Below are 22,733 nucleotides of genomic sequence, written 5' to 3'. Positions count from 1 at the left end.
GATGTACAGAACTGGTCTATCTTACAAGGGCTGGTTTGGATGCACACATTTTGTGGGAACCTGGAGTAAAGGAACTATGATCTGCCGACGAGAGCTAAGGAAGTTTCTCTGTGGAAATGTCCTGGAGGATTGAGGGATAATTAGGGATTCTCTAGGAAGATAAGAATAGAGACAGCATTCTAGCAGAAGAAATAACATATATGAAGTTTCAGTGCCATGACAGAGGATGGTAGTTACTGGGACTGGTGAATAGCCCCATGTGGCTGGAGCCTCATTGCCCTGGGAGAAATGGCAAATAGGATTTCCCCCTTAGTCCCAAGAAGAGCCCCATTGGCTTATGTAGGAAGATCTATTTGCTCCCATGGGTGATGGGAAGCTACTGAGGAATTTCAAAGAGGAGTGCCATGGGTTTGATTTTGATGTGCTCTCAACAATAGGACATAGACTGATGGGAAAACTTAAATGCCACCGATTTAAAACAACTTGAATACTTTCCTGTTCTGGAAAAGTACCTGGAAATAATCTACATCACAGAGGGTTTGATCATTTTCTTCTAATGAAATGGACTAGGATTTGGGGTTGATGCTCTCCTCTCCCTCACTCCCATTATGTTTTTAATGATGATCATGCTCTCTGGAGAGCTTTTCAAGCCAGTACCCAATAAACTAAAGAGAGCTAGAACCAACCCCAAAGACTGAATCATCTCCCATGTCAAAATGAACCAAACACAAGATCTCTTCAAATATTTAATCAGTTTGGAGACCTCTCTGCCTTCCAACCCAGTTGGGTAAACATTCAAAAGAAAGCATGATGAAGGGGTCTTCAAAGAAAACACTGGACTAAAATGGAGAGGAGACTGGATTTAGGAAGACAGAATATAACATGTGCCTTATGACCTTTTGAAGGCATTCTACCATGGATTAAAAATCATCATAATCATCAAAATGAACAAGAAAGGATTAAACAGTTATACAAATTTAAGGACAACTAAAACTTTTCTTATGGCTGAAAATACCAGACATGGTTTTGAAATAGAATCTTTAAAAACCTTTAGATCATTCTGTGGTTTCTTTCTATAGCCTTCTGTACATGCAAGAAGCAAGCTAGCTACACGTAGCATCCCCGGGAGGTTTGTGGGGCCTTGGCAAAGAAGCAATCAGCGAGAGATAGAAGGCCTGGAGGAGGTGAGAGGAAGTGGTTCAGTTTTTGAACGTGGACTCAGACCCTGCAAACCTAATCTATTTTCCTGAGAACTATGGAAATAAACTAAAGGCCTTGGGAAAAAAAAAAAGTCTAAACATATTTTTAGAATAAGTAATACATGCATATAGCAAAATATCCAAAAGTTATGAAAGGGTGAAAGGTTAAGTATGCTACTTTTTCCTTCCTCTAACATTTTCAGTGCTTCCCTTTCTCTCCATCCCTGTTCCCCACCCCAAACAACCCCTGAGATGAGTCTTTTAGCACTTTGTAAAGGCAAATAATTTATTTCTTCCATCCTTTATGGGAAACGGATTTCATTGACAAGGCCTCAATGTGTGAAGTCTGGGAACTAGGTGTGCGGTATAATTGAACTATGGTATTTCTCAGGCTGTAGTGAATTTATAGATTTTCTGTGTTAGAGAGGTCATTAATAGATACTTATTTTGAGAAGCCTTCCCTAATTTCCCTCAGGAGAGCTTTATCCACTTTGGGAGGCTAAGCCCTTGTATTTACTTAAAAACAATAATTATTAATTTTTGGCTGTGCTGGGTCTTTGTTGCTATTCGGGCTTGTCTCTGGTTGCCTGCAGGCTTCTCACTGAGATGGCTTCTCTTGCTGTGGAGCACAGGCTCTAGGGTGTGCGGGCTCAGTGGTTGTGGCTCCCAGTTATCGAACACAGGCTCAGTAGTTGTGGCACACGGGCTTAGTTGCTCTGTGGCACGTGGGATCTTCCTGGACCAGGGATCAAACCCATGTCTCTTGCATTGCAGGCAGATTCCTTACCACTGAGCCAGCAGGAAAGCCCTGTATTTACATCTTAAGACGTATTTTCCTTTTTAATGTTAAACATAGCTTTGATTTCTTGATTATACTGTCATATTTCATATTAGGAAATGTAGGTAAGCCATGCTATACCACCACCACCCAGAGACAGACACTGAAACATTGCTATATATATATATGTCTAGAAGTTTCTTACATGTTTGTATATACATTTTTAAACACAATTTTTTAAAAAGTGATATCACACTATAACAGTGTTTTGACTTATTCTACCCTCGTACGTACACTGAGTATCTTTCCATTTCAGTAAATCATTTCAACGCTTATACTAGAGCAACCTGGCCACTGCTGTAAATAGACCTTATCATGATGCATGCAGCAGAAGTGTAAGTCTTGCTCTTGTACCAGTCCTGAACATGAATAGACCATCAGTTCAGTTTAGTTGCTCAGTTGTGTCTGGTTCTTTGCAACCCCATGGACTGCAGCACACCAGGCTTCCCTGTCCATCACCAAATTCCCGAGCTTGCTCAAACTCATGTCCATTGGGTCAGTGATGCCATCCAACTATCTCATTCTCTGTCGTCCCCTTCTTCTTCTGCCTTCAATCTTTCCCAGCATCAGTCTTTTCCAATGAGCCAGTTCTTCGCATCAGGTGGCCAAAGTATTAGAGCTTCAGCTTCAACATCAGTCCTTCCAATGAATATTTAGGATTGACTGATTTGACCTCCTTGCAGTCCAAGGGACTCTCAAGAGTCTTCTCCAACACCACAGTTCAAAAGCACCAATTCTTCAACGCTCAGCTTTCTTTATGGTCCAACTCTCACATCCGTACATGACTACTGGAAAAACAATAGTTTTGACTAAATGGACCTTTGTTGGCCAAGTAATGTCTCTGCTTTTTAATATGCTGTCTAGGTTAATCATAGCTTTTCTTCCAAGAAGCAAATGTCTTTTAATTTCATGGCTGCAGTCTGCATCTGCCCTCTATCATCTGCCATGATTTTGGAGTCCAAGAAAACGGTCTGTTGCTATTTCCATTGTTTCTGCATTTATTTGCCATGAAGTGATGGGGCCAGATGCCATGATCTTTGTTTTTTGAATGTTGGGTTTTAAGCCAGTTTCTCACTCTCCTCTTTCACTTTCATCAAGAGGTTCTTCAGTTCCTCTTTGCTTTCTGCCATAAGGGTGGTGTCATCTGCATATCTGAGGTTATTGATATTTCTCCCAGCAATCCTGATTCCAGCTTGTACTTCATCCAGCCTGGTATTCTGCATGATGTACTCTGCATATAGGTTAAATAAGCAGGGTGACAATATACAGCCTTGACCTACTCCATTCCCAATATGGAACCAGTCCATTGTTCTATGTCTGGTTTAACTGTTGCTTCTTGACCTGCATACAGATCTCTCAGGAGGCAGGTAGGGTGGTCTGGTATTCCCATCTCTTTAAGAATTTTCCACAGTTTGTTGTGATCCACACAGTCAAAGGCTTTAGCATAGTCAATAAAGCAGAAGTAGATGTTTTTCTGGAATTCTCTTGCTTTTTCTATGATCCAGTGGATGTTGGCAATTTGATCTCTGGTTCCTCTGCCTTTTCTAAATCCAATGTGAACATCTGGAAGTTCTCAATTCATGTACTGTTGTAGCCTTGCTTGGAGAATTTTGAGCATTACTTTACTGGTGTGTGAGATGAGTGCAATTGTGCAGTAGTTTGAACCTTCTTTGGCATTGCCTTTCTTTGGGATTGGAATGAAAACTGACCTTTTCCAGTCCTGTGGTCACTGCTGAGTTTTCCAAATTTGCTGGCATATTGAGTACAGCGCTTTCATAGCATCATCTTTTAGGATATGAAATAGCTCAATGGAATTCCATCACCTCCACTAGCTTTGTTCATAGTGATGCTTCCTAAGGCCCACTTGACTTCACATTCCAGGATGTCTGGCTCTAGGTGAATGATCACACCATTGTGGTTATCTGGGTCATGAAGATCTTTTTTGTATAGTTCTTCTGTGTATTCTTGCCACCTCTTCTTAATATCTTTTGCTTCTGTTAGGTCTATACTGTTTTTGTTCTTTATTGTGCCCATCTTGGCATGAAAATTTCCCTTGGTATCTCTAATTTTCTTGAGGAGATCTCTGGTCTTTCCTATTGTTTTCCTCTATTTCTTTGTACTGATCACTGAGGAAGGTTTTCTTATCTCTCCTTGCTATTCTTTGAAACTCTGAATTCAGATGGGTTTATCTTTCCTTGTTTCCTTTGCCTTTAGCTTCTTTCCTTTACTCAGCTATGTGTAAGTCCTCTTCAGACAATCAATTTGGCTTTTTGCATTTCTTTTTCTTGGGGATGGTCTTGATCACCGCCTCCTGTGCAGTGTCACGAACATCTGTCCATAATTCTTCAGGCACTCTGAACAGTATGAATAGACCATAGGGCCAGCTTTCTTCCAAGTGAGCAACCAGGAACTCAGGGTGTCTGAGGCTCTGCCACCTTTAACAGTTGACTTCAAGGGTTTAGAGATCTTGCCATTCCAACCAGCCAGGAGGTTAAAGACTAGTTGTCTCTGTCACATACTTATTAATATAGCTCGTCTGTGGTCTTGCCAATGCCTGAAAAGCTGAATCCATGTCTGATTCATCCCCACAACACTTTTTACAATAATTGATAAATACCTATCTCTGCTCTGTAGATATTTGCTGAATGAATGAATAGAGTCTACTTAATTCTATTGTTCAGGATTAATGAGAATCTATTACTTTTATTAAGGTGTAAACAAGAGACTTCCTGGTGGTTCAGTGGTAAAGAATCTACCTGTCAGTAAAGGAGATGGCAAGAGACTTGGGTTTGATCCCCAAGTCAGGAAGATCCCTTGGGGGAAGAAACAGTAAACCACTCCAGTATTCTTACCTGGGAAATCCCATGGACAGAGGAGCCTGGTGGGCTACAGTCCATGGGGTCACAAAGAGTTGGACATGACTTAGTGACTAAATAACAAAAACAGCAAACAAGAGACACCTCTCAGATCATGAAGGAAATGTGGTGTAGAAACTTAGAATCTGAGAAGGAAAAATTTTTCTTTGGGAAAAAGACAGGGTCCTTAGTCTGGACTAGGAATACAGGTGAAGGCGATGTAAACTTCTCAGAAGCTAAGGAGGATTCTGAACAGAAATGTTCTGTTGCATTGTGAGGGAACTCCATGATTTCTTTCCAAAGCTGGATAAGGCAGATCTCTCTAACCTTTATGAGTCTGAACTGTAATTCTTGATGCTTATGTAGTCTGTGTCTTCATGACATGCTTACATTTATAGAAAAGAGGTTTTTATGGTGGTTTTTTTGAGAAGACAGGTCTGAAGGTGCTGTGTTGAGGGCTCACTCTGAGAAATAGGAAAAGCCCTGCTGTGGAGAAAATGCCACAGACCCCCAAGGGACTGGGAGTGGGACTCCGGGGTGGCACCCAGAGAGCTAGTGGTGAGGACAGTGGGTATCCTGGCATTGCTGGGAAATGGCAGGATCAAGACCTTCATGATAAAACAAATGTCCATTTTCTTACCCGTTATTAGGTGGTGCTGATAGGGATTCTCGGCAGGAGAGGCCGTGCCAGTTCTCCAGTGTGCCTTCTGCCCAGGAGAGCCTGGGAGGTCTGGACTGTTGGTCCCCTTCTGCCAACCCCCTAAGCATAGTGACTGGTGCCAAGGCAGCTGGCGAAGGAGGCTGACGCCAGGCCAGAACTCCCGTCTCACTCCAAGCCAGGGTTTGACTGTACTGTCAAGAGCCAGTGAGAAGCTGGGTCCATGAGCTCCCCATTCTGACTTGGCCCGCCCTGCTCTCCACCTTCATTGTGGTGTATCATTAGGGAATAGTTGATTTCTCACTGTGAAATCTGATCCCCACTATATGCCTACTCTTGGGAACTACCTACAGATTTGGGGCTTGCTTTTTTCTTCTCCGTAAGAGGGTAGAAGGCAGGATGTCCGTGCATCGAGTCTCATGGCCACTGGTCGTGCTGTCACGGAGCCAAGCGCCCACTGGCTCTTCCACAGTTGGCCTGGTTTGGGAGTGGACTGAGGGCTTCTGGGCGTCCTGAACACTTTTTGGGGTGTGTGTGTGTGTGTGTGTGTGTTCAGGATTGGGCACACCTGCTGGGACACACAGGGCTCTGGAGGAAGGAGGAGGGGTCACGCTCAGCCCCTCCCGTACTGTGCCTTCAGAAGGTGGTGGCCAGCCAGCCAACATTTCGAGGCAGGCACACATCCTTCAGGGCTTATGAATCCATGTTCTTGCCTCCTGCAAAGGGAAAGGCAATTTTATTATTGGATTGAAGTTCTGGTCATTTAATATTTTACAACTTAGATGAAAATCAGCTTAATGTGTTGAAGGCTACTTGCTTTTTGAGTGGAATTTTTAAATGGTGTGGCAGTTACTTTGGCTGCAGTAAAAGAGTTGGAACGAGTTAAGTCAAGGGTATATATAGCTTCCTTTCAGTACCCCGAGCGACACAGGTAGTTATTAATAAAGTATTTTGGCCTTCAGATAATAAATTCCTGGAGCTAAGGGGGAGGGGTAGAGATGAAGGGACAAAAGGAAGGAAGGGGAAGGGGAAGAGGATTCTTGTAAATGTCCTTAGCTGATAAATGATGCTATTTTATAAGGCACTTGTCCATCTGAAAGCCTCGGAGCTCTTTGTGGGCTCATACCATCAATCTTCACACTATCCCTTCTAGGAGATAAGGAGCAGATGGAAATGGATGTGAAATGTGAAAGAAGAGGTGCTGAAGAGGGGCTATCAGTTGTTTGCTCTAATGTCACCAGTAAGTTTCTGTATCATGAGTGTGGGGCCGGGTGTCCTGACCTCTTTCAGCACACGCAGACGGCTCACATGGCTGTGCCCTGGATGAAGGCCGCCATCTTGTTTTATGATCCCCTGGGGGTGAGGGGAGGACATTATTAAAGAACACGAAAAATCGTTTAGGGTAGAAGTAGAAGCAAGGCTCTTCGGCTGGTGCAAACGATAGGTTTAACCACTTGTACTTTAATTATGAAGTTACTTGTTTGGCTGTGCCTACCATTTGAGAGCCACAAAAAGCAACTGAGGGCACAACCATATTTACTATAGAAAAAAATCAGTGGATGAGAAATGAAGCACCCTGGGTTGGGGAAGGGACTATCATAACCTGCCTCCTAGCCCCTCTCCCAGCAATTACTCCCCCCCACCCCCAGTGAATCTCATTAGTTGGTATATAAGAGGGAAATTGTAATTGAGTCATGGTTGAATGTATCCCATTTCCTTTTGGTAGAGACTTTTCTTGCTTTTCATAATTATGCTTTTGTGTTGAGGGAGGCATTGGGATTCTCTGGGGTTTGGGAAGATCTTTGCTTTATCCTGAAAGCACCTATCTATTCCCTCTGTGCAGTGGTTTCTAATCCTGCCTACGATGGAGAGATACAAAATGGGCTTCTAATTTCATGGTTGATGTGAGAAGAGATCATATCAGCTCAGTTCCCTGCATAAAAATTATTTCTAATACAAATCTTCTAGAGGTTTGCCTTTGTGGCTGCAACGTGGTCAGGAGGATAAGCATATGTATGTGCTTGTATATAGTTTTCATTTACACATATTTATAAACAGATCATGGGATGGAAATTCTTAAATAACCCAGGAATTAGGCAGGATGCTCTGTGTTATCAGTGTAAGTGTACAAGGTGATTCCTTTCAGGGGGGGTTGTAGCACCCCTTGAGATAGAACCAAAAGTGTCAGGTGTATGGAAGGAGTATTTCAGGTACCTCTAGCAGCAGCTATTTCAAGATGATCCTCCCTGTGTAGGCTCCACACATTGATCTCTGGCATTCGCTGTGCTGTACTCTCAAAGGAACTGAGAGAGGAGAGGGTTAAGGAAAATAAATGGGGTACGATGTGAACATCTTTCCTTCTTTTCAGCGTTTTAGAAGATAAATGTTTCAGATTTCAATCTGTGGTTCCCAGCAGCTCTTTGGGAACACTGCAGTCGGCCCACAAAAATCGCTACTGCTGAGCCAACCCTAGATAATGCCTCTCAGCAGGGATGACATAATGTGCTAAAAGAAGACCATGATGTAATGCCCATCTCAGAAATCAGAGCCAATTTCCGTTACAAAGCCGTGGAGTGTAGCAGGAGGTAATGAACTAGCATAAATTGTGCGGCTCGGAAAACTTCTAGGTCTGATATTCCAATCTGCATGTTTAAAGGCAAAAAAAAAAAAAAAAAGAAATAAAATAGAATTCCTAGATCTGCTGGGGCTTAAGAGCGCCTGCTCAGCAAGAAGCTCTGCCCCCTTCCAGTTTGGACAGACTGGTGCCCCAGGCTGCCCGGATCACCTTGGCCCATGAGGGAGATAGTTGTCTGGGTCTGTCATCTGCAGCAAGGTGGTGATGTAATGTGTAAGGCTAAATTTGTTTCTGCAGATGATGTTTGAGAAGCGGAGATGGTGTTTGAAGGAGATCGTGCCTTCCCTGGCATGTGGGGGTAACTAGGCTGGAAATGCCTAGGAGGAAGTCGAGGGAGGGGCTGAGGAACAATGGAGAAAGTCAGAATCACCTTGAAAACTGTGTTAGGTGCAACCTGCCCTGGTTTGGAGAAGTTCATATGTGGGGTATCTGACACTCCCACATAACCCATCAGCCTTACCTTAATTAATGATGCATCCTGACCTCCTGGGATTGTAGCCTGCCTGGCAACCAGAGTCCAGCTCTTTGTCGTGCTTCCTACACATGTTGAGAGCAGCCGTAAATTCATCTAAGCAATGAACTAGAGTCTCAGAGAATATGGAAAGGAAAGCACCATTTTTGACTTAAAAGCCATTCACCCTATCCCCGCTATAGTTTTCTCTTTCTGTTCCTTCTTTCCTCCACTTCATTTTGCAAGGCTCTGCGTGCCTGCATGAAGAACACATTTCTGTTTTGTTTGCCTTCCACGGTTTCTGCTGCTCACTCCTCACTGGGGGACTCGCTCCTGGAACCTGCCCTGCACACCAGCTACTCCCTTTGGACGGTACGGCAGTAGTTTTATGCCTTTCTTGCTGCAGATCAGGCCATTGGTGCCACAAACCTGGGTGCTGAGAGCACTGGCAGAGAATTTCTGGCTTCACAGACTGAAGACTGTGTCTTTAAATAGGGAATGAGTATTGGGAGCAGAGGAAAAATTTCTGGTATAAGAAAATGAGAGAAATAAAACAGAAAATATATAGGCAAAAGAAGAATTGTTCCTGTGACATGCCAACTGAAATGGGCATTGCTTTCTAGACCTTACTGGGAAGTGCCAGCAAGTCTTGAAGTGTATTCTTCACTGTTGAAAGGAGCGTAAGCTCAGGAAATGAGTGACCTGAGGAAATGACTTCAGCCACTGCTGGTCATTTGCAGACCGATCACAGGTCAGATATTAACACTGTTAATGATCATTTTTATCCAGTGTTTTTTAGTGTACAGCAGGTGCTATCCAAACTCCTTGCATTAACTGTCTCATTCAGTTCTTAGCAGAACCCACCTTGTGGGATAGGTACACTTAGTATTATCACATCTATTTTATAAAGGGGAAACTGAGGCTCAGAAGGTTTAAATAACTCATCAGTTTCCCAGCTCGTATGTACCCCAGCTGGCACTGGTAACAATATCCCTCTTATCCTAGGACTCTTCAGGTGGCATCCTTAACCACTTTGGAGCACAAATGTACAGATGACATCAGATTTAGGTAGAGATGGCTGCTGTCTTCAAGGTGAGGTATTCCACAGGACAGATGAATGCCTTACACTAATATTTTCACAAAGCAAAGGATTATTGTCTTTTCTTTTTGTATCTACATCACTTGGCCCAGTGCTGGGCATACACCAAATGCTCCCTAAATGTTTACTAAGGTGGGCAAGGGGGCAGGTAGAAGAAAGAGTAAGTGAAAGAATAAAATCCAAATCCGATAGAGAGCATGCTAAAAATGACAAGGAGTCAGGCTGCTTCCAGTTTGTCTGTGAAGACTGCGTGAAAAAGATGGTCTACAATGTGTCTGCATTAGCAGCTGAGTAAGATGAAAGGGCTATTATTATTTGTCCCCAAATCCTTTAGCATCTGACTAGGTGATGGAGTCTGCTCAGTGAATGAGATTACATTTTTATTAATAGAGGCTCCTCCACAGACAAGTTCTTACCAATTCAATAATGTCAAGTTTTGAAAGGAATCTCTGATATAAAAATGAATGAGGATGGGAGCATAGTTTTGACTACAGGAAGGACATGGAAAAGCATAATTATTGATTCGAATAATCTCCTTTATATTCAACAACCATGGTTCCATCCACCACTATATAGTTATTGTATTTATACAACAGGAGGGAGATTATGAGACTCTCTCTCTCTTCTTCAGTCTGAGATATGTGATATCTGATGTCTGCTTGGTTATTTTTATCTTTCTAAGCCATAAAAAGACATAGAAGGGACAACACAATTTTTTAAAATCTCACAAATATACTCAACCTACAACAAGCAAAATCATTCAGTCAACAAGCTTTGGGCAATGGTAACATCATCTCAACGGTAGATTCAAAATCTCATGCTTTTAAATATCTGTTTGGTATGAGGGAATTTTGTTTTCATCACAAAACTCCTGGGAAATGCTCCCTCAACTTTCACACCAAATTATTCCTGCCCTTTCTGCATTCTTAATGCCTAGTGAATCCCCCTCCTTTTCATTCCATTCCATTCTTACAGCAAGTACCTCTCATTCAGATCATCAAAAGAAGGCAATTCTTTCTCCAGTGTCATTCACTCCAATTCATTATGGCCCAATTAATCTGCCTAAAGGTCAGTCCTCTGAAAAATTTCAGTGGCTATCACCTAGAGAATTTAGACCAACATTTCTAGCTCATTCTCTGCAATTTGGCTTTCACCAAAACTTTCCAGCTGTATTAATATATCCCTTCATTTATCTGTCCTATGCTTTAGCCAAACTGGCCTACTTATTGTCTCTCAAACAGATATTTTATTCTTCTACCTTTGTGCAATTTCCTTTTTTTTTTTTTTTTTCCCCGAGGAAGGCCATTCCTTAAGGTCCTCTTACTGGTTAAGGTTTTTCTATCTTTCAACTACAGCACAAGACGCCACATCTTTGATGATTTCTTGGCTCCTGCCTCTTGGAAATGACTGACTTGTTCTCTGGGCTCTTGTAATATTTAGGTTGAATCTCTCAGGGATCCTATCTGATTCCTCGCTGTGTTATAATTGTTAATCTGAAACGTCAATCTTAGAATTTTGCAACCAGGAGGAATATTTTTCTTTTCTTTAAATTCCTAGAGGCTAGAGTACATCTTCTTCATATTCATGTCCCATAGAGTGTGCAGCAGATTCTTATCGTATGGCAGATGTTCAGTAGATGACTGTCAATTGATTGAAATGAGCCTTTAAAATCCACAGTTGCAATATTAACCACTGAGACATATATAATCCCAAAGCTGGAAAATGGGGTTCACTTAGGTAGACTTGTCTCTGCTTCTTTATGTCCCTTAGATATGGGTGACCAAGGCTATTCAGTGAGACTTGCTGTTATTTGGTTTATCTGAGGAGGCCAATGAGAACATAAAAATAGTTGGGAAGAAAAGGGTGATGACATGGAGATAACAGGAAGCCTCTGACTTATTGACTTTGTTTTTCTCATCAAAAATTTTCACCCTTTACTTGTCTCTTTCCTATCCCTCTCGTCTTCCTCCTGTCCTCCATACTTTTTGACTCATGGTAGGACCATGAGTGATTGATAGAGATTAGAAAGATAATATTAGATTTCTTGTTCTCTGGAAGTTTTCTGGTTCCACTGAATTATTATATCCATTGAGGAAAGTTAAGCCTTGCTATCCCATTCTGTAAAATGAAGTGATGATAACAGATTGGCCCTGAGTTCTCTCATAGCATCAAAATTTGTTTTAATCTAGTAAATTACAGTACTAGATACTTTCCCCCCTCATTCAGGCTATTGAGTTCTTGGGTAGAACATTCATGTCTTCTTTTCTATAGATAGTTTTATGGAGGATGTTAAACCTTGAGTGGGTGAAAAGGATTTGAGCTGACTGGTACCCAAAATTCATAGAGCTGAAGAAATTCTCTTTAATGAATAATAGGGTAATGAAATTCCCCTGTAAAATTTGGCAAAGTTAAGAAAAGAATGGATATTACTGTGGTGAAACTTCTGTGAACCAGAGGGGAAGCTAATCGTAACTGTTCTTTTTCTGGAAGTTGGTGTAGGCACACACATCTCCGAATCTAAGAAAAAAGACTTTTCTTGTCCATACTGAAGCACCTGTTAAAAGACCCATCACTCAACCTCTATCCCTGAATAACTCTGGTACAGATCCACCTCTGACATCCTTAAAGCATTTCCTTTGACTAAAGATCACAACCTCAGCCTATCCAGGTTGACTTGAAGCCAGCTACTTCCTGCCCAAACCAAAATAACTGTGAGCCAAGTCAAAGGATAAGACAGTTTGAATGGATCAGCAGAAAAGACGATAATTAGTTGAGGGTCATTAAGGTCCTGTTGCCTCCACTGATGGTTCCCAGGGTCATCTGCCCATGTTAGGTAAATAGGGAAGAGGGAAGAGACCTCCCAGGAGATGCATATGAATCATGAGCAGTTCTTCATGACTACCTATGGACCCCCCTCCTTCCAGGAATGAACTCACCAACTGACTTCAAAAGGAACTCAGCCCCTGCCTGCCATTGACCACAGTCTTGTCACCGACACCTTATGATTAACTGAATCAAAAGCTTCCGACAGGTCTAAATTTAGCCTGGCTAAACATATCATTAAGGAGTTAGGGAGGAGTGTGAATGACCTTTCTTCAGCCCTGGTCTCCCAGATCCAGTCAGCTGTGGGGGCTCACTGGAGTGCTAAATTGAGCTCTTAGGTTCTTGAAATAAATGACCCTTTAGATTGATTTTTTTAATTGCCTGAAGGTGCATATTTTTAGAAAGTTTGGAAGCATTCTGTTCATCTATTTTGAATCATTTGAGTGTAAAAATGTGGCATTTTCACACTTTGGAATATTCAAGTCCCCCTATTCCTTTTTTTAAAGTCTCTAATATTTTTATAAACCTTTCAAATTAGTTTATTTAAAGGCCAAATTTGATCTCCTCACAGTTTCTGAGGTAGAACTGTAACTTTACCAGCTTTGAGGGAAAGGAAAATCATGGTAGTTCATCATAAAGAAGTTATAAATATGTGGAAATACTATTCTCAGCATTATATTTCTGGTAGGGACTTAAATACGGAGAAGAGTAGCAAAGGCAGGGTCTGTGTTTTTACTCCTTTACACAAACCTTTAAGGGCAAATTAAAGAAAAAGATCCATTTTCTTTATCCTTGCTACTCAAGGACACCCTTAGCCCCTATTTCTTTCCAAGTTCCAGGCATGAAAGACCCAGGGGAAGAAACTGAAGATGACATGGTGCCATTTCTGAACTCTTGCTTGACATGAGCCAGACTGTTTCAATTTCTTTACTTTCCAGCCCAATTATTTTGAAATTTCATGTCTCCTCTCACTAAGCCAGCATGTCCCAAAGTCTTTCCTAGAACACCGGATCTGTAGGATGTTAATAGATGTGACTTGGAAAAAGAGTTTTGAGGTAAACAGGTTTCTTTGCTGCTGGGCTTCTCTCTCAGCTTCCCTGGGGTGTGTGGTGTGAATCTCTGAGAAGGGAATGCGGTGTGCAGTGTTTCCCGGGCTTATGTGCCTTGCATGAACTTACTTTTGCACCCCCCCCTCTCTCTTCCATTTTCTTTGTCTGTTTATTAAACCAAGTATCTGGAAGACTGATATTTTCAGAAGCACTGTCTGGGAAGTAAAAGAAGATGATATTTGAGATTTCAAAATTATACCTGTTTTTTATTTGACTGGGTAGTGATCATCTAGAGTGGCTACTGGTGCGGCCCAGCTCTCTCAGCGCTGAGCATTGGCCCTGGGTTGTCTTTTGTCTTCTCTGAACCTCCATTTCTTTATGTGCAGAAGGAGAGGGCTGGGCCAGATGATCGCGTGCCCTTCTCCAAGGTCCTACCAGGCAGACAGTGCCGGAGGTTCGGCCACCCAGCCCCTCACCCACAGCTGGTCGGACTAGAGGTAAATTAGTGTTACCTGTTTGGGTGTGAGTGATGTCCTTTTGGCTTATTCTATTTAAGATATTGTCAAAGAGCCATTAGTGGTCAGAGAACAAACCTATGACCTTTTAGGCTAAAGGAAATCCTTTAACAAAGGGCAGGCATCTGGAAATAGGAGCTTGGCTAGAAAGTGGATCCTCAGCCAGGGTTTTTAATATAGGTCTTGCAGCCCAACTAAGGTCATTTTCATGATTTTTAATTAAACTGTGTCTGTACTAATGCTGTAATTATAAACAGGCTGTCAAGTCAAAGAGCATTTGCCCTTCAATCATTGTATTTAAAGATGCCGACTGCACACTTTTGATGAGTGGCAAAAGGAAACACCTTCAGTTTGAAAGTCTAACCTCAGAAAGATGTGGCTTTTATAGTTAAGTGTCTTCTTCTCTCTGGTCCTCCCACCTCAAACTCAGAGCCTGCTGTCAATGTTTGAAAAGCCTCGGACCGGAAGGAAATCCCACATTTTCTGTGAAGACACGCTGGACTCTAAACCCCATGGGGCTCCAGTTTCCTGATCTGTGAAGTCAGATCCTAACTGGACCATCTCTGGGAAGGCTGCTTCCAGAGGCTTCTCCATCCTTCCGATCAAAATGCACCCAGCCCAAGGTCTTGCCCTCAGCTTCTCAAGCTGAGTCCTCGAAGATCTGCAGTGGGCTTGGTATTCCTGGCCAAGAGTTTCACTGGTCTCATGGGGATGTTGTTTTTGTTCTGTTGGTAATAGGACACTCTTGCTGTCGTTTGAAGGAAGGTATTAGTCTTGATGCAAACCTCACATTCTGAATGTGGCCGTAGCATTTTGGTGACAGGTATGGAACCATCTTCATTCATAGCCCCCAGGAAGCTTCCTTTCTTCCAAATCTGTTTATCTTTAATAATATTAATAGTAATACGGAAGCCAAGGTGAAGCCATTTATTTACACTCTGTTTTCATCTTGGCTCACACGAGTCGCACAGGATCAGAGTAGTGGATACAGCATTTATCTGAGCATAGATGAATTGGGGAGAGGAGTTTCTTCCCCAGTAGACATCATTGTATAACTGTCGCAGGGCTACAATCTGTCTTTTAGGTTTCTAAAGACAGGTTCTCCTGTATGAGTCCCTCCCACCCAACTCCCCTTCTCATAAATCAGCTCGCCCCCTCCTGGAGCAGTGTAGACAGTGGATTGTGTGACTCAGCCCTCTTCAGGTCACAGCTGAGTGTGTAGACTAGGAGTAGGTATCTGATCCCAGAAGAATCAGTCCCTAGACTGGGTTGATCAATGGTATTTTTTCGCTTAAGAATTTGACCTGAGGATTACCTTCCCCTCCCCCATGCACTGAAATTTGTTCCTTCTAAAAAGCCTCATCTCAATTATGCTTTTGCCTAACCTTCCTATCATCCCCACCATTTTTATTTTCCTAAAATTTGATCTGATAAATTTCTATGGTAATGATTTACCTATTGATTTCTTTCTCACATATATAGACGTTTGCCTTTGCTTTTAGTACATAATGGAGGAACACATGGATGGATTTTCATCCTAATTGGCAAATACATTTACATGACCTGACTTAAAATGTAGGTTGAATGACAGCCATGAAACTCACCTTGTGGGGATGGCTGAGAATAACTCCAAGAGGGGCTTTTTCCATAGGCATTTTCCAAAGCATCTGCAAGAGATTGATTTGCAATCCAGTTGCTTTTGGGCAGTTGAGTCTAGCTGATTTGAATGATGCATTTTGATGTAGAGGTTGAGGTAGTTTGGGAACTAAAAGGGACTTGGGCATTTATGTGTTTCTCTCACAGGAGTCTGGAGTGTTGTATGGACCATCTTGGTGTACTCTTTCCCAGGGATGGTTTGATTTCCTGTGAAAATATTTGAATCATTTTAGGATTCAAGACAGGTTGAAGAATAAAAATAAAGAGGTGACTTTCTGCCTTTAGTCCCTGGGAAGTTGGGATCTTTCCAAATAAGAGGGTATGAGACTGATGTCTTGATGCTCAGTGACTGAGAAACAGAAGAGACCAAACACCGTGGGGCTGAGATAGAGGCTTGAGGGTAGTGGGAGGATGTCTGGGAGACTGAGGGGCGGGCTGCGTGCTCACTGTTCTGACAACAGTGTCACGTCAGGGCTCTGGATCATGTTTGGGCTCAGCACTTCTTTTCCCCAGCACATTTCTCAGAAACTTCAGAAAGCAAATGCTTAGGCATATGGGCTGCTGTCAATGATAACAAATGAATTGTACACATTTTTTCTAAGTTCCTGAAAACTGAATTACCACATGGCTGGATGTAAAATGACTCCTCCCTTATTTTAGACTTTGAAATGGGGTTAAAAAGATAATGGTGGTACACCTTCAAGAAATTAGGATTCGAGGGGTGATCTTGATGGTGTTCAGTTCAGTCACTCAGTCGTGTCCGACTCTTTGCAACCCCCATGAATCGCAGCACGCCAGGCCTCCCTGTCCATCACCAACTCCCGGAGCTCACTCAAACTCATGTCCATTGAGTCGATGATGCCATCCAACCATCTCATCCTCTGTCATCCCCCTCTCCTCCCGCCTTCAATCTTTCCCAGCATCAGAGTCTTTTCAAATGACTCAGTTCTTCGCATGAGGTGGCCAAAGTACTGGAGTTTCACTTCAGCATCAGTCCTTCCAATGAATATTCAAGACTGATCTCCTTTAGAATGGACTGGGTGGATCTCCTTGCAGTCCAAGGGACTCTCAAGAGTCTTCTCCAACACCACAGTTCAAAAGCATCAATTCTTCAGCACTCAGCTTTCTTTATAGTCCAACTCTCACATCCATACATGACTACTGAAAAAACCATAGCCTTGACTAGATGGACCTTTTTTGGCAAAGTAATATCTCTGCTTTCGAATATGCTGTCTAGGTTGGTCATAACTTTTCTTCCAAGGAGTCTTTGAATTTCGTGGCTGCAGTCACCATCAGCAGTGATTTTGGAGCCCCCAAAAATAAGGTCTGTCACTGTTTCTACTGTTTCCCCATCTATTTGCCATGAAGTGATGGGACTGGATGCCATGATCTTAGTTTTCTGAATGTTGAGTTTTAAGCCAACTTTTTCATTCTCTTTCACTTTCATCAAGAGACTCTTCAGTTCTTCGCTTTCTGCCGTAAGGGTGGTGTCATTTGCTTATCCGAGGTTATTGATATTTCTCGCAGCAATCTTGATTTCAGCTTGTGCTTCATCCAGCCCAGCGTTTCTCATGATGTACTCTGCATGTAAGTTAAATAAGCTGGGTGACAACATACAGCCTTTACATACTCCTTTTCCTATTTGCAACCAGTCTGTTGTTCCATGCCCAGTTCTAAGTGTTGCTTCCTGACCTGCATACAAATTTCTCAAGAGGCAGGTCAAGTGGTCTGGTATTCCCATCTCTTTCAGAATTTTCCACAGTTTACTGTGATCCACACAGTCAAAGGCTTTGGCATAGTCAGTAAGGCAGAAGTAGATTTTTTGGGGGGACTCTCTTGCTTTTTCGATGATGCAGCAGATGTTGGCAATTTGATCTATGGTTCCTCTGTCTTTTCTAAATCCAGCTTGATGGTGTATCCTGTGGCAACTTCAATGAAAATTTGCAGCTCTTCTGATGGTGGAGTACATCCTTTACTTTGCAGTCAGCTGGGTGTTGCTTCAAACACAATGAACTACAAACTTCAAAACAGGAGAAAAGCAGAAGTGGTTAGACGTGTCCCTTATTTAAGTACATTTAGTTTGTACTGTTGTTGTCATCTTTTAGTTGCTAAATCGTGCTTGACTGTTTGTGACTCCACAGGTGGTAGGCCACCAGGCTAGTGCATCTGTGGAATTCTCCACGCAAGAATACTAGAGTTGCCAACTAGGGTTGCCATTTCCCATTTCCTTCTCCATTGGTTTGTATAAACGATCTAAAATTTATGGAGACTCCTTTGTAATTAACTGTAGTGGAAATGAAATTAACATTAAAATAAAGTGACAGTATGACTTTATGTACTATTAATATTACCTTAAATTATATAAGGTAGGCCTTATTGACATCTGTGTTTTACTGATGATAATCAAAGAGATTAATGGATTTGCTCTAAATGACACTGCTGGTGGTTAAGTTGGATTCAAGCCCAAGTCTTCCCCTACTATTCCTCATATAATTCCATAACCTAGCCCTGTGGTGTCTTTTAGAGTTTATTTTTGGTGATAAATGACCTGCAACAATGAACAAGAAAAAGTAAAACAATTTGAGTATCCAAGAGGAAAGATATGTTGGCCAAACCTTGTCCCCCACCCCATATCCTCTTGCTCCACCATTTATTCCAGTCATTACCATGGAAACCAGCTACACCATCTATCTCCATCTTTGCGCATCCAGGGTTTTCTGACTTGTCCCACAGTGTGGGCCACTGGATGGAACTCACCAGGCTGTTCTCATGCGTGCACAAGCCGGGAAGGGCAATCCCCCACCAATGGAGGATGGTAGCCGGTCAATAAATTCTCCCCTCCTGGATGGCTCCTCCTACATATCTCTGCAAAGTCCCTTGCATTATTTTTTTCTCCTTTCCTGTTTTGTTCTTTCCAGCTCTCAACTGTTTCCTGGCTTGATCGCTGGAAATTAATGACCCATGTGCAAGCCTTTATCTCAGGCTCTGTTTTCTGGGGGAGACCCAAGCTAAGACAAAAGGTTTGGGCAAACATGATCTTCAAACCACTTACTAATTGCAGCAAACATTCATTGTTTCTGTCATTTGGTATTTACATTTTCTTCTTTTTATTGAATTATAGTTGATTTACAATGTCATGTTAGTTTCAGATATACAGCATGGTGATATATATATATATATATATATATACACACACATATATATATACACATAAAACTTTCCCAAATTCTTTTCCCTTATAGATTGTTGCAAAATATTGAGTATAGTTCTCTGTGCTATAGAGTAGGTCCTTGTTGGTCATCTATTTTATGTATAGTAGTGTGTATATGTTAGTCCCAACCTTTTATTTATCCTCCTCCCACCCACCTCTTTTCTTTTGGTAACCATAAGTTTGTTTTCTATGTCTGTGGGTCTAAAATGTCCATCTAGTCAAAGCTATGGTTTTTCCAGTAGTCATGTATGGATGTGAGAGTTGGACTATAAAGAAAGCTGAGTGCTAAAGAATTGATGGTTTTGAACTGTGGTGTTGAAGAAGACTCTTGAGAGTCCCTTGGATTGCAAGGAGATTCAACCAGTCCATCCTAAAGGAAATCAGTCCTGAATATTCATTGGAGGGACTGATGCTGAAGCTCCAATATTTTGGCCACCTGATGCGAAGAACTGACTCACTGGAAAAGACCCTGATGCTGGGAAAGACTGAAGGCAGGAGGAGAAGGGAACGACAGAGGATGAGATGGTTGGATGGTATCACCAACTCGATGGACATGAGTTTAAGCAAGCTCTGAGAGTTGCTTATAGACAGGGAAGCTTGGTATGCTGCAGTCCATGGGATCGCAAAGAGTTGGACACAGCTGAGTGATTGAACTGAACATAGTTTGGGATTCCACATATAAGTGATACTGTGTGATCCTTGTCTTTCTCTATCTGACTTCACTTAGTATAATAATCTGTATGTCCATCCATGTTGCTGCAAATGGTGTTTTATTGTTTTTTATGGCTGAGTAACGGTCTGTTCTATATATGTACCCCATCTTCTTTATCCATTCATTTGTTGATGGACATTTAAGTTGTTTCCATGTCTTGGCTATTTTAAATGGTGCTGCAGTGAATATTTGGGTGCATGTATCTTTTCAAATCAGAATTTTCTCTGGATATATGCCCAGGAGTGGGATTGCAGGATCATATGGTAACTTTAAGTTTTCAGTTTTCTGAGGAGCCACCATATTGTTCTCTATAATGGCTGTACCAACTTACATTCCCACCAACAGTGTAGGAGGGTTCCTTTTCTCACTCTTTCCAGCTTTTATTATTTGTAGACTTTTTGATGATGGCCATCCTGTACTCTCTCTTCTTATGATAGCCATAGCTTGAATTCTTTTTTTTTTTTTCCTAACTCAGTCCATGTGGCTTTGGTCTACCTGATTCCATCTCCTGATTGCACATGTTCCAGGCCATAGTCTAGGTTTGGAGGAGAACATGTGACCTAATCAGATACTGTCAGACTTAGTGGGAATAGAACTCTTGCTCCTGTGTGCTGGGCTGGGCCCCTGAGAAGCTGAGAGGTCTGTGCTGCCAATGCCATCATGTGGGACTAGAGACTGTGTAAGGAAGGACTAACGAAGAATAAAAGCAGCCATGTCCTGATCTTGTTATTTGAGTCCTAAATCCATTCAGCAGCAAACAAGATCTACCTCTGAATTGTTAGTAAGTCCATAAATTGCCCTTTGGCCAAGCTACTCACTTGCAATGAAAGTGTTTGAACCCATCTGTAAATCTTCAGGACATCTCGGTTTAGGCCTTGCCCTGTACAAGGAGACATCCAGATGTATCTCAGTTTCTATTGCACAAGTATCTTTGCACAAGTATCTATTGCACAAGTATCTATTGCACAAGGATTAAAGAAACAAGTATCTATTTGCACAAGTATCTATTGCACAAGGATTAAAGAAACTACCATGGGGAGATAGAGTTTTTCTTCCCTCATCCATATCCTTCCAATCAGACTGAGATATTCTGGGTGAAGTAACTTGTGGCACAGTTTAAATCCTCCCTGGTAGAGGAACAAGAGTCTCAGTATCTTTGCTAATGAGATCATGGAGGCTATGGCTAAGATGGAGTCATTTCTGCCTTGATGAAAGGGATGGGTTAGCTGTGTAGTGATGACTTTGGTGTGATTCGCTTCTTCTGGGGCCCTGGTGTCTTCTTTCATTTTCTAGAATTGCTGTTTTGAAGGAATGCTCTGCTAAATCGTCTCCTGAGTCTACACTAGGATAATGAATTCACAAGCATCACTGGTGGTGCTTGGGATAATCCAAGCTCTATCATCTGCCATGCTTTGCACCTCAGATTTTACCTTTCTGTTCTAATTTGTGCTTATTTCACTTTTGGAAATCATGGCCTTCTTTCCTAATCTAAATCACTGTCTTCTGCAAACTAGCATCTTCTGAAGAAGATTACTCAAATTTAGAAGAGTCTTTACCAGAGAGACCTTATCCTTTTCATTTCTTTCCACCTCTGTTTTTACTTCTAGATACTAGTGCGTTAATAACCTACCCGAAGGTGTGATGCAGACAAAAACTTCCTAGGCAAGGAGATGAAAGCATCTTGCCAGTCTTAAGATGGCCCAAGCTACTGAGCTTCTTGGAGGCAACCACCTAAATCCCTAGAGCCTGGGTGATTTCTCAACTGCTGCAAACTCCACATCAAAGTATTAAATGATCAGGAGACCCATAAACTCACTTCATCTATCAGCCATTCTCAAAACTTTGTCTCCATAGGCTGAACAATTTTATAATTTTCTTAGTTGTCTGAGGTGTAGAAAACTCAAGAAGGAGTGCCCAGAATTACTCTGGGACAAATATAAGGGTGTAGGACAGACTTGCAGACAGAATTCCTAAACTGAAAGGAAATGCCAAACTAAAGAAAAGTTCTGTTCATCTAAGCAGGCTCTCCAAACTATACCTTTTTCCTGGGGACTAGGTCTATCAATGTCCATCTAATCACATACTCACTATTAGATCTATCTTTTGAAGACAACACATTTCTTTGAGAAATACATCTTTATCTCTGGCATCAAAGTTTTTGTTATATTTGCCAAGGGGCCCTAGGGCTCAATCTTAAGTACTGAATCTGCTTATATGTTCCTTTGAGTTACTCTTTTTATTTATTTTTTTAGACTTCTAGGTAAAGAAGTATGATGTGACTAGTTAGTTTTTAGAGTAAAGCTCTAGTTATAAATACCCTGATTTTGCCTGTTGGTACAATTTCAGTAGTCCACTTTTCAGCCAGGAGAATGGGGTCCCACTGAGATGGAAGACAACTGAGCAATAGGAGGAAGGAGAAGGCCCTGCCAGCTGCATTCATAGCCTTGGGCTGACTGGATGCTTCAACTGGCCTCTCGTAGGCACATTGACAAGCGCCTCAAACAGAATCCTATTTAGGATTGCCTTTGGGGCCCCCAAATGGGACCCACTAAGATTTATTCTACTTCCTACTATACATGAGCAAATTGAATCACACAATTATGACAGAAACATACCTCACCAGCACCATCAGCCAACCTGAAGGCATTTGGGGTTATAAACCAAGGTCTGGAAAGGGTACATCTGACCCAGAGAACTAAGAAAGCTGGCTCAACATGGCCAGGTATAGGGATTTCTTAGATACCCTGTTGCACGCTTATGAGGTTCATCACTAAGTCTTCCAATGGGCTTCTCTTGGTGATTATTTTGTGAAGCCTTTAAAACTGATTGTTATATATTATTGAGCATCTGCTCTAGACAAGGCACTATACTTAGCACTTCAAGACAATACAAAGGAGGATAAAAAGGGGTGCCTAAATGGCAACCCACTCCAGTGTTCTTGCCTGGAGAATCCCAGGGACGGGGGAGCCTGGTGGGCTGCCGTCTATGGGGTCACACAGAGTCAGACACGACTGAAGTGACTTAGCAGTAGC

Source organism: Bos grunniens, chromosome 20, assembly GCF_055505025.1.
Source record: "Bos grunniens cultivar Pamir isolate PY7600 chromosome 20, Bosgru_T2T1.0, whole genome shotgun sequence".
NCBI lineage: Eukaryota > Metazoa > Chordata > Mammalia > Artiodactyla > Bovidae > Bos > Bos grunniens.
The sequence above is the reverse complement of the archived record's forward strand: the minus strand, read 5'-3'. Positions refer to the sequence as shown.